Source organism: Grus americana, unplaced genomic scaffold, assembly GCF_028858705.1.
Source record: "Grus americana isolate bGruAme1 unplaced genomic scaffold, bGruAme1.mat scaffold_397, whole genome shotgun sequence".
Taxonomy (NCBI): domain Eukaryota; kingdom Metazoa; phylum Chordata; class Aves; order Gruiformes; family Gruidae; genus Grus; species Grus americana.
The window spans coordinates 28613-40766 of NW_026561663.1; the positions used below are offsets into that span (position 1 = coordinate 28613).

Sequence of the window (12154 nt, forward strand, 5' to 3'; positions counted from 1 at the left end):
GCAAGAGGAACTCCGTTTTGCATAAGAGCTGTGGCTACCGCTGCTGAGGTAGTAGAAAAAAGCCGGAACATAGTCTTGGGACATCTCCTAGCACTCTGTGTGCCACATGAAGTGGAAACATTATTGTAACAATATGCCGAGAAAGCACTTTCTCCACAAAGAGCACATAAATATGAACTACTACTTTTGCTTGCTGACAATTTAAGATTGGAAAGATCTTGAAATACCTTGAATCCTGCCACCTTAATGCCACTGCCCACGGATGGAGAAGAAGATGAACACGCCTGTGAACAGGTAATCCAAATGACAAGCAAACCGCGAGACGACTTGCGAGATCAACCTTTAGATAACCCAGATATGAACTTATTTACCGACGGCTCCTCCTATTGTGAAGAAGGATGGAAATGCACTGGGTTTGCTGTTACCGCAGAAACTAAGGTATCGTTAGCAGCACCTTTGCCTCCCACTTTAGGTGCTCGAGGCGCAGAGACCGTCGCCCTCACGAAAGCTGCACAATATGCGATCGGAATACGGGTTAATTCGTATACTGACTCTAAGCATGCGTTTGGAGTTTGCCATGCTACAGGTATGCTGTGGAAAGAAAGGGGATTTCTCACATCAGCAGGTAAAACGATCGCCCAGGGACAACAGATTAAAGAACTCCTGGAAGCGCTTCAGTTACCATCCCAACTAGCAGCGACAGATATTAAAGCACACACCAACCAAGAGAATCAATTGGCAAAAGGGAATGCGCTCGCGCACCAGGCTGCAAAAGCAGCAGCCCGACAAGTCACCTTTGCAATGACACTGACCCATCACGGAGAACTCGACCTGGAACTACCAGACATGCAGAAACCGTACGAGGAACTTCCCGAGGAAGACAGCCAGCTCTGGGAGAAGCTGGGAGCCGAACGGCAGAATGGACAAGGGACTCTAGGGGGGAAACCATTACTCCCAAAAAGGTACTTAATACCGATGGCGCGATGGCACCATGAGAAAACCCATGGTGGACCTGAAACTGTAGCCTCGAGAGTACAGAGACTGTGGGCAACACCGGGGATTTACACTGCAATTAGGAGAGTTTGCGAAGGCTGCCGACTGTGCAAAGAGTATGCCTCTTTGAAAATTAAGGCACCAGCAGGGAAGCGACCTCCAGCAACACGTCCTTGCCAAAAACTACAAATTGATTATGCGGAGATGCCTAGGGCTATGGGATATGCTTATTTACTTGTGATTGTCGATCAGCTTTCGGGCTGGGTGGAGGCTTTCCCAACTCGAAAGAACCACTCAAAAGCGGTGCTTAAAGCTCTCTTGAAAGAGAGAATACCTACGTACGGAGTTCCTGAAATAATTGACTCGGACAGAGGAGCACATTTCTCTGCCGCAATTTTAGTGCAAATTTAGCATTCATGAAACATCAAGATGCAATTGCACACACCTTATCACCCACAATCATCAGGGCAAGTAGAAAGGATGACTAGGACCATCAAAGCCAAATTAGTTAAAAACCTGTAAACAAACTGGCTTGAAGTGGCCAGAAGCGCTAAATTTACTACTTTGGGACATTAGAAACACACCGAGGCAACCAGTGGGTGTATCTCCAGCAGAAGTTTTATTTGGGAGAGTTTTAGCAGTACCTGGAACTTATATTCCAGTGAAAACGAGCCTTCTGGATGGAGATGAACAGGGAACTCAGTATTCATTGTGCCTGCAGAAATTTTTTTTTTTTTTTTATGCAATTGCAAAATCATGCTTGTTGGTATCAAGGGATCGTATGTATAACAGTGATTTTTTCCATGTTGTATACCCTGTCTTTCTAGCATAATAGCAAAATTGCAAGGAGCTTGGAGGCATAAATAATTGCAGGGATGCAAAAAAAACCAAAAGGAGGGAACTGTATAAAATATAGAAGCTTAGCTCTAAGAAAACTTATGCTAACCAGAAAGCTACTCAAGGCCTGGAAGGAAACTTCCAAAAAGGGGAAAATGTAATGGTGGCATAGAGGCCGTGAGACAGAAACTACAGAATGATTAGCTTGGAATAATTAGTTTGTAATCAAGGTAACAGGTAATGAAGCTAACTGACCATGGCAATGTACAATGCTCCTACGTTCCACGTACAGTCCCTACCCAACCGGACACTAGGCCCGGGAATATTAATCTTATGAAGTAAGCTGTTACGGACAGGTGCATCCACGGCGAGGATACTGCGCGTGCCTGCAAGAAGAGGGTCATCCAGCAAACACGGCTGCGCGACCACTGACGACCACCAGAGACCCCTTGAGGGCCACCGACTCAAATCACTGAGCATGCGTGACGGGGAGGAGACTACGTAAATGAATTCCAAGAAATGATTCTCACAGGGCTGCCTTTTTTTGAGAAAAATGGTGAATATGTATGTTTTGAGTCTATATAACCTGTGCGTTGGTGATCACCTGCGTGCACGTTGGGCGGAGCTGATTCCCCCGTGCATCCAGCGCTGCAAGAAAGCAAACCTAGGGCAACTCACGTCTGGTACATTTCTTTTACAGATGGAATCGCTCCCATGATCAAAGAGCTGCAGGAACAGGGGGTAATTATTCAAACTCACCCCCCTGATAACTCTCCAGTGTGGCCAGTTTGCAAACCAAACGGGAAGTGGCGGCTAACCATCGATTATTGGCCCTTAAACGCAGGCACTGGTCCCCTGATTGCGGCCGTGCCTAATACAGCCCAACTGATTGTCACCATACAGGAACAGTCCCACAACATTTTAGCCCCCACTGATGTAACAGAGATGTTTTTCATGGCTCCTCCACAGGAAGGCGACCGAGATAGATTTGCATTCACACGGGAAGGTATACAATAGACCTTTACTCCTTTGCCACAAGGATATGGGCATTCGCCTACCTTGGCACATCACGCCCTGGCCCCAGCACTATCAGAAATCATCCCCGAGGGGAGAGTTAAAATGTACCAAGACATTGATGATATATTGGGGCGGGGGCAGGGGTGTGTCCGATGGCCCTGCAGTGGGACAAACCCAAAAGAAAAGAATTACTCACCTGGAAAGTTGAGAACTTCAGGTTCCGGCAGAAAAGGTACAACTCCCCTCCGCTGAGGTGAAGTTCTCAGGCAGATGGTGGAAAGGAGGAGCCGTGTGTATTCCCCCAAATCCTTGCATGAAGAAATCATGAGAATGTGTGACGGCAGGAAGAGAGCAAGTTGCGGCCCTCTTCCTGCAAAGTGCAGTGCACGAGATCCCTTAACTCCAGTGGGGTCCTGAGTAGGTTCACTCATCTGTCTCAAAGCAAAACGAGGATTCTGAATTAATTTGGTTCAATATTAAAAACCACTGTTAATGCATCTTCAAGTATCATTCACCATATTTCAAATAGCCTGCAGGAAAATGGAAAGGCTAAGCTGATAATTTTGGCATCGGAAAGGTCATGCTCATAAGCATGACTTTTGTGATGTGGCAGATGCCACCGAACCACTGGTGGTCTTTTCCCTCATCTTAGGGCTTCTCAAGGCTTCCAGGTCAAACACTACTACCAAGTAATGCCATGCCAAAAAATATCAAACAGGAGCAATAGTGATGTTTCTTATCCTGTGCAACCTGCTCTAGGTGATCCTGCTCTCCCAGGGCAGGCTGGACCAGATGATCTCCAGAGATCCCTTTTAACCCCTACCGTTCTGTGACTCTGTGATTCCTCCGCTTTGAATTGTTCCATTCTTTTTGAATGGTTCCATTCCAGTGGTAGGACTTTCATGTGAGGCTTTACAAACCATGTTATTGGTTGCTTTATTTATGGGTTTTACGGTCTTGTTTTCCTAATTTCTGTATTTTTTCTAATTTTAATATACGCAACTAATCAATTTGTACTGAGTTACAAATGCAGAAGCTGGAGTGTACATCCTCCTCCCAAACTTGGGTTCACAGTATGATGTTTACCGTGTGTGCGCGCTTCTCTCTTTCCCTCTCTCTCTACATTAGGGAGACAGGAATGGATATAGGCACACACTCTCCTAAACAAGATATTATTTTTTTTCTACAGAAATGGAGTTACATTTAATTTGATTGGTTTTGCCTGCCCTTTAGCTTAGCACAGTTGGAAGAAAAATCTGAGAAGAAATTCAACCTCCTCCCTCAATACAGTCCTGTTCCTTTTGACAGGAGAAATTCAGCTGTGCCAAGGAGAAAGAGAAAGGCTGGAGGCGCCTCATCTGAACAACCAAAATCCAAGAAAGGTGCATTATCATGTGCAATACATGCTTGAGCAACAACAATGCTACGGCCAGTTCAGGAATTTATACTTTCTTCCTTTACTGCTGCATATGAAAAGCGTGAAGTCCAAGAAAATAGTTTTCTAGCACTGAAGTCAGTGGGTTGTCACCAGTTTCCAGGCTGCACTCTTGACTCCCGAGTTTCATGCTGAGCAGAACTGGTTAGAGTTTGTCCATGAAATAGATTCCTCAGAGCAAGCAGATTGACCAAAACCACAAACAGTTTAGAGGAAAGTGAAAAATGGCAGCAGATTTGCATAGCCATCACAGTGGCCTCCTGATGTCACAAGCTACCTCACCACATTCTGTTCCGGACCCTATAAATACTGGCCCCCCAGCACTTGTCCCACATTCGCTGAGCTTTCGAGTCCTCAGACTCCCCACTAGTTGGAAGAATGAAGGCTCAACGATGCGAAGCGAGCGGGCGCTCACCTCTGTGTGGGCGCCCACAGGAGGAGCTGCAGGAGGCGCGTAGGAAGAGGCTGCGTCAGAGGGGAGGCACCATCAGCTACGCGGTCCTCTTCCACGTAGCTGATGGTGCAGAGCCAATGGAGGTGGATCCACCTGAAGACGAGGAGGAGCCGATGGAGGTGGATCCACCTCCAGGATGGCTCCCCTGGCACCACAACATCGTGCCAGGGCTCCCCTCCACACCACCATCGACGCGGTGCCGTAGGGTCATCCGGCCAGTGCCCTACCGCCGGCCCTGCCTCCGCGCTCGGCGCTAGCCGGGAGGCTGACCCTCCGCGCCTGGCCGGCCTGCAGGCTTCCTTCCCGTCCCCCGTCCTCTGCCCTACCCCTCACCCCTTCTGAAGGGGTGTCATCTCTTCTGCACTGAGCCCCGAGAAAAGGGGACAAGACAACATGGCGTCACAGCTTCAGCCGCTGCGCCAGGAGAAGTCCCTCAGCGGGCCACTGAGGTCCCTGGGGCCTGGAGACGGGGTCTCTTCGGCCTGGAGACGAGAAGGCTGCCCGACGGGAGGCTGCAGAGGAAGCCAGACGCTCCACGGCGGCACACGAAGAACAGCAGTGTGTCAAGCAAAGACGTAAGAGACAGCCGCTCCTCTGGAGAGGCAGACCACCACAGGCCTGCCAGGAAGGAGTGCTGGCCTTCAGCATTAAGGCCCCTTCTAGCTGTCTCGTTCGTTCTTTTCAAGGTTGGACAAGTAAAAAATAAATAAATAAATGAAAGTAACAGTGAAAATGCTTTCCCTCTCTCTTCTTTGGTACTTTGGTAACTGTGTCCGGGCTCCACTCGGCCCATGGAAGGGGACGCGCGAGTGCCCCCTGCATTGCAAAATCAGCCAGGGGCTCCTGACAGCCGTTTAACTCGGCTTTAAGGGATGCTCCTGTACCCTGTTCTGCTCTGAAGGGGCAGCACCTTCCAGGGGAGGAATGGAAACCCCATCCAGGACCCTGCAACATCTGAAGCTCTGATGGCTCTTGCTCTGCAGCCTGGAGGGCTCAGAGCAGTGGACACAGGGTCCTCTGTGCTGGCAGGGCTTCAGCAGATCTGTTGGCTAGTGGGCCAGTGACTTTGGGTCATCATGGCCACTGGGGTCTGTTCTGGGCCATAAAACTCTTCTAGGGGTCACACAGTGACTTAATGAAATCCTGTAGTCACCTGGGGACAGGTTCAGGTAATGGAGAAAGAAAAAAACAGGCGAGAACAATAATCCTTTGCAATGGCTTCTCTTCCTCTTGCTTTCTCTTAGTCTGTTGGGTTTTTTGTTGCTTTGGGGTTTTTTTCCCTGTTATTGTACTGGTTCCTGGTTTTTTCCTTCTGGTCTCCTGACTTTTCTGTAGCACTTTCTTTTCCCAGTATCTCTTTTTCTCCCCCCCTCCCCCTTTTCTGCACTTGTGGTTTTTTCTGTGCAAACCAGGGCCCACATTTCATTTACATCTTGCCTGGCACGCCTGCTGATGTTTGTGCACAGTGCCCTAGGCCGTGGTTTGCATGTGTTGATGTGCTCCCATTTAGTCTCTCCTTTTTTTTCTTTGGAGAAAAAAAAAGATATAGCTTTCCTTAGTGGTGCCTTCATATCAAAAACAATCCCCCACACTTTAAAGTCTTCTCTAATGCCCTTTCTCTCCCCTTGATCAGGCACTGGGCACTGCAAAGGGACACACAGGGACCACAGTCCCAGTGCCTGGCAGTGCGGCACTGCTGCCCGTTCCTGTCCCAAATAGACCAGCGCTGGAGGAAGAGCCCAAGATCTCAAACACCTCCAGACAGGTCTGGAGGTCTGGCCTGACAACACATTCCATCCTCTCCTGCAGCACCTTCTCCCCCTGCCCAGCACCAAGGAGGTCTCGGGCTGCCGGCAGACTCACGAAGCCTTCGGTTATGCTTCCATCATGGCTCCAGCCCTGGAAGAAATGTATTTATTTATCAATAAAAAATGAGACTGTGATCTCATGTCTGGGATGAAGCAGGTCCTGACAAGTCATGCCAAACAGTTCCTGTTACTGCAGGGACCAGAATAGCAACATCCATGCCAGGGCTCTGCTAGCGGACGGCTTATCTTCAGGAAGACACTTTGGGAACGTACCCTGGGAAGAGCAGGATAATTTTGGTTTCCAAAAGCTCCTTCTGCATTAAGATCCAGGGGGAGAGTGAAGAGGAAGGTGGGCAAAGTGTGCCGGGCACAGTTCTTCCAGCACCCTTGTGTTGGGTTTGCATGGGAAGGTTTTGGTAGCTGGGGAGGGGGGGGGGCGGGGGGGCGGTCTACAGGGGTGGCTTCTGTGAGAAGCTGCTAGAAGCTTCCCCTGTGTCTGACAGAGCCAATGCCAACCGGCTCCAAGATGGACCCACCACTGGCCAAGGCCAAGCCCATCAGCACCTCCGTGATAACATTTTTAAAAAGGAAAAAAACAGTTAGAGAGGGAGCTTTTGCAGCCGGAAAGAGGAGTGAGAAGATGTAGAAACTCTGCAGACACCATGGTGAAGCAGGCTGTCCCCCTGCAGCCCATGGAGGAAGGATGAGGGGGTGTAGAGAGTCCACCTGCAGCCCATGGAGGACCCCACACCAGAGCAGGGGGAGGCACCTGAAGGAGGCTGTAGCCCCGTGGGAAGCCCACACTGGAGCAAGCTCCTGGCAGGAGCTGTGGACCCGTGGAGAGAGGAGCCCACGCCAGAGCAGGTTTGCTGGCAGGACTTGTGACCCCGTGGGGGACCCACGCTGGAGCAGTCTGCTCCTGAAGGTCTGCACCCCGTGGGAGAGACTCACGTTGGAGAAGTTGGTGAAGGACTGTCTCCAGTGAGAGGGACTCCTCCATGCTGGAGCAGGGGAACGACGAGAGGAGTCCTCCCCCTGAGGAGGAAGAAGCGGCAGAAACAACGTGTGATCAACTGACCCTAACCCCCATTCCCCGTCCCCCTGTGCCGCTGAGGGGGGGCAGAGGTTGAAGCCGGGAGTGAAGTTGAGCCTGGGAAGATGGGAGGGGTGGGGGCAGGTGTTTTAAGATTTGATTTTATTTCTCATTCCTCTACTCTGTTTCGCTTAGTAACAAATGAGGTGACTTTCCTCTCTAAGTTCAGTCTGTTTTGCTCGTGACGATAACTAGGGAGTGATCTCTCCCTGTCCTTATCTCGACCCAGAAGCTTTTTGTTAGACTTTTTCTCTCTCCCCTGTTTGGTAAACCAGGGGAGTGATAGAGCGGCTCTGGTGGGCACCTGGCCCCCAGCCAGGGTCAACCCACCACACTGTTGCATAGGAAAAGCGTGAAGTCCAAGAAAATAGTTTTCTAGCACTGAAGTCAGTGGGTTGTCACCGGTTTTCAGGCTGCGCTCTTGACTCCCGAGTTTCATGCTGAGCAGGACTGGTTAGAGTTTGTCCATGAAATAGATTCCTCAGAGCAAGCAGATTGACCAAAACCATGAACAGGTTAGAGGAAAGTGAATTTGACAAGTTTTGCCAGGAGAAAAGGGGGAAAAAATGGCAGCAGATGATCAGAAGGTGACAAGGCTTTCTTATTAGCCAAAGGTGAAAGGATGATCTTCTGTTCTGTGGATTACTTGTAGGTTATATTGGAAATCAGAGGAAATCTATTTTTACCTTTAGCTCTGCTCTCCCATCCCCATGAAACCCTCGGACGGTCACTTTCTCTCCTTACCTCTGGAATGGTAAATCAGGGCTGTAGACCCCCCAGCTCCAGTGGCCCTTCAGTTCGTGGTGGCAGATCCAGAGCAGAGAAAGAAGAGGGCGAGCAGCTCACTCGCAGGAAGGGACTCCAGTGGCGGCAGGAAGACAGCCAGGCTTTGTGCGTCGGGCGTTGTGCTTCAGGCTGCTTGCCCATGTGCTGTAGATTGCAAAGGACCTGCGAGAGACAGGGAATAGCCATGAGGCTGAATTTGGGGCAGGACTAGGGGCAGGAGTTACTGCCACTTCCCAGCCTTGCAGCGGTACCCGGCACAAGGCTGCCTGTCCATTCAGTGACACTTGGGGCCAAGGTGGCCCTGGATGCTCAGGCAGGGGTGAGACAAGTGTCATGAGATGCTCCTGGTGGCAAAACCTGACACAGAACTCAGAGCAGTCGTTCCCAAGCTGTCATGCCTTACAGCTTGCTGCTGCTGCTGCTGCTGCTGCTCTAGACCTGGGAAAGGCCAAATATGCATCCAACAGCTGGTCTGTCTCACCCCTATCATCAGCCTACCAAAAGTTACCACGTCACCTTCTGCCATGCAAAGTGGTGCTGTGGCCACATAGCACCTTTGAAACACCTGACACCAGCCAGCCCACAATTCCTGCAGCAGTCTTCCCCCCGAGTGAGTTCCTTTGGTGTGAGTCACTAGCAAGCTATTTTGGTGCTCCTTCACAACATACCTTTCTGCAAAGGTTTTTGACGACCAAACTCCAGGCAGGCGCTGCTCTCTAGAAGCACCAAATCTCTCACGGTAATTGTTTCTTCTCCAGGAGGCCACCAGACTTGACGTCCCCCAAGATTTAGGCCTTCTTTCCCAGCCCAGGGACTGGTTTGAATTAACTTCCTCTATTGTTTTCCTCGGTTTGTTTGGGTTTCTTTAAGGTCCAAGTCTCCCTGCAGTGCTTCTCCCACACTGCCTCCTGCTCTCACTCATTTAGTCGTTCCCACTCTCGTTCCCACTCGCGATCGCCACCGTATCCAAGAAGAGGCGAAGGGAAGAGTCGTAACAATCGTTGCAGGTGAAGGTCAGATGGTTATCACCGTTCAAGGGCAAGGGCACCCCCATCCAGAAGATACCGTTCACGCTCAAGGTCTCCAGTACTTAGAGAACAGTCTTCCACTAAATGGACTCTACCTCAAGGGGAAGAAGAAAGGCAGCATTTTAGCAGATACAGAGAAATTCCACCTGAATTCATTTATGTTCTTAATTCATCTTCATATCATCTCTATCCAAAATTTCTGAACTTGTCCATGCTCTTCAAGTTGGAAAAAAGCACACAGCATCCATTAGCTTCTCTCAGTCTTTAGCTATAGTCTCTAACATTTTCAGAGCAGAGCTATGCTGTAAAACAGTAAAACAGTCCAATGAAATGGAAGCACCGACTGCAAATGTGACATTCATGTAGCTCAGTTGGGCTAACAGTGGGATGTTCAGATAAGCTTACTGTGCTGACTGGCAGAGCAGATGAGAAACTGCCTTACTGTAACTCAAGTCTTAAAGCGATTAAAAGAAAAAAAACCCCATCTCACATCTACACCCCCTCAACTCCCAAATGTCCCCCATACAATTTGTTCTTCCATTTTCCTTGGATGGGCCTGAAGGAGAGGGAAAATAAAAAGTTAATTCAGTCTCAGTAACTGAGATGATTTTCTTTTACTTGAGTGTGCAAAATCATTTGGAAGGCAGTAAAAAAGTCTTCCAAATCTTTCTTCTCATGCCACAGACTTGTTTTGCACGGAACTGCATAAGCAGCGGTGGTTCCCATGGCCGTCTCCTCCTGGAGATAACAGGAATGGAAACCAAAGCTCTCACCCTGCCTGAGCAACAGTGATATGCAAAAGAAGAGCTGTAACACGGTCCTCAAACTGCCACATTCCTGCAGCACTGACTTGGGAGATCCTCTCAGCTTTGCATCACCCGGAAGCTACGCTGACGCTGCTACAGAGGGGCGTCCTTCCCCTTCCACCAAGCAGTTGCCCTTGGGAAAGACATGCTTGCTTCTTCTCTCCCTCTCCAAGCCCCCAAGCTGAATTCCCAGTGCTAGTGTCTTTTGAAAACAAATGGCAACCAAGCAGCCACCTGGAGCAAAACCAGATGGAAGAGGCTTGCTTTGAAGCCGACATCAGGAGCTTCCCTATCTCGCAGCTCAGTCCATGGGCCACGTGCTCAGTAGGGACGTACCCTCCAGATGACTGGGTTCTCTGTGGGTCACTTGGAGATTTCTCAAATCAACAAGGAATTCTTTCCTTGCCAATTACCAATCTCTCTTACACCAAGGTATATGTGAGCAGAACAGCAGGGACGGAACGCTTTGTCCTAAGTTTCTGAAATTCTTGCTGCACAGGGTAGAAACTCCTGATGTGGCTCAGGCCAAGCTGGGTTGAGCACTGGAAACCCCCGAGCTTGGGCAGCACCGTGTCTACTAGGAAGCAGGTGAAGTTATGCACAGGAGAACCCCACAACTATGCTGAGGTGGCTTCTTGGTACCAAGGCACTCGTGTGACTTTTTTACTCCACGGCAAGGTAAACACAGCCTCTGATTTTCAAAAAGGAATGAATAAGGGAAACTAATTAGCCTAGACCAATTTTAAAACACAACGTATAACTTGGCAACACTTGAGTCAGGCCCCACAAACTCAGGCTTCGCCTCTCTCATGCTCCAGTACGAAAGAAAACAATTAGTAAAAGAGTTGGAATGTAGAAACGGGATAAGAGAAGCCATAAATAGGGGAACAGTCCTTGGGTGTGAACTAGAAAAAAGACACAAAGTTTGAGGAAACCTGATAAAGGGGGTTGGTGCGACGGGGCGAAAAGAGAACTGGCCTTTCTTGAAACCGTTAAAATTTAAGCTGGGAAAATAGTAGGTAAAACACATCAATTTTTGTACGTGCCCAAATGTCCGTTGCCCTTATTGGGACAAGATTTATTAAGCAAATTAGATGCACAAATAATTTTTAAAGATGGAGAAATCAGATTACTAATACCAGAATCAAAAGCCATAGAGGCGAGAGTATTTATGTTACAGAATTCCTCCAAAGAAGAACAAATTCCAGAAGTGGTGGACAATGCAGGCACTCCCTTGGTATGGGCAAGTGAAGTTCCAGGATGATCCAAACTGGCAGAACCGGTAAAGGTGCCTTTAAAACCTGGAGCCAAGCCGGTAAGACAAAAACACTGTTTGTTCACGAGAGGCAACATCTGGCCCTTGGAGTGCTGGCGCAACGGCTGGGATCCTGGAAGCGACCAGTGGGATACTTCTCTAAACAACTTGACAACGTGAGTGAAGGATGGCCGGGATGTTTGCGTGCCGTGGCAGCGACAGTGCTGCTGATTCAGGAAGCCCGAAAATTAACCATGGGCCAAAAGATAGTGGTATATGTACCACACATGGTTATAACTGTCTTGGAACAAAAGGGGGGTCACTGGCTATCCCCTAGCAGAATGTTGAAATACCAGGTTGTCCTATTGGAACAAGATGATGTGGAATTAAAAGCCACAGCAATTGTAAATCCAGCAATGTTCCTGACAACAGAAAATCCTACTGAGAAATTGGAACACGATTGCTTGGTAACTATTGAACAAGTTTATTCCAGCAGACCGGACCTGAAGGACGAACCTTTGAAGGATCCTGATCTGGAACTGTTTACGGATGGAAGCAGCTTTGTGCAAGAGGGAAGGCGAATAGCCGGATATGCTGTTGTTACCACCGACAAGGTATTGGAGTCAGGGACACTACCTGCAA

The 12154-nt window shown here is 49.1% G+C and overlaps 1 long non-coding RNA gene across 1 annotated transcript; it reads right to left on the reverse strand.

Annotated features, from left to right (window-relative positions):
* Nucleotides 1–3051: 3051 nt before the first annotated feature.
* On the reverse strand, nucleotides 3052–9177 carry LOC129200675 (uncharacterized). Its single transcript, XR_008575061.1, has 3 exons — nucleotides 9092–9177; nucleotides 8382–8585; nucleotides 3052–3278 (listed from the first exon to the last, which is right to left on the reverse strand). It is a non-coding gene; the product is annotated as an uncharacterized LOC129200675 (long non-coding RNA).
* Between the last annotated feature and the right edge of the window lie 2977 nt (nucleotides 9178–12154).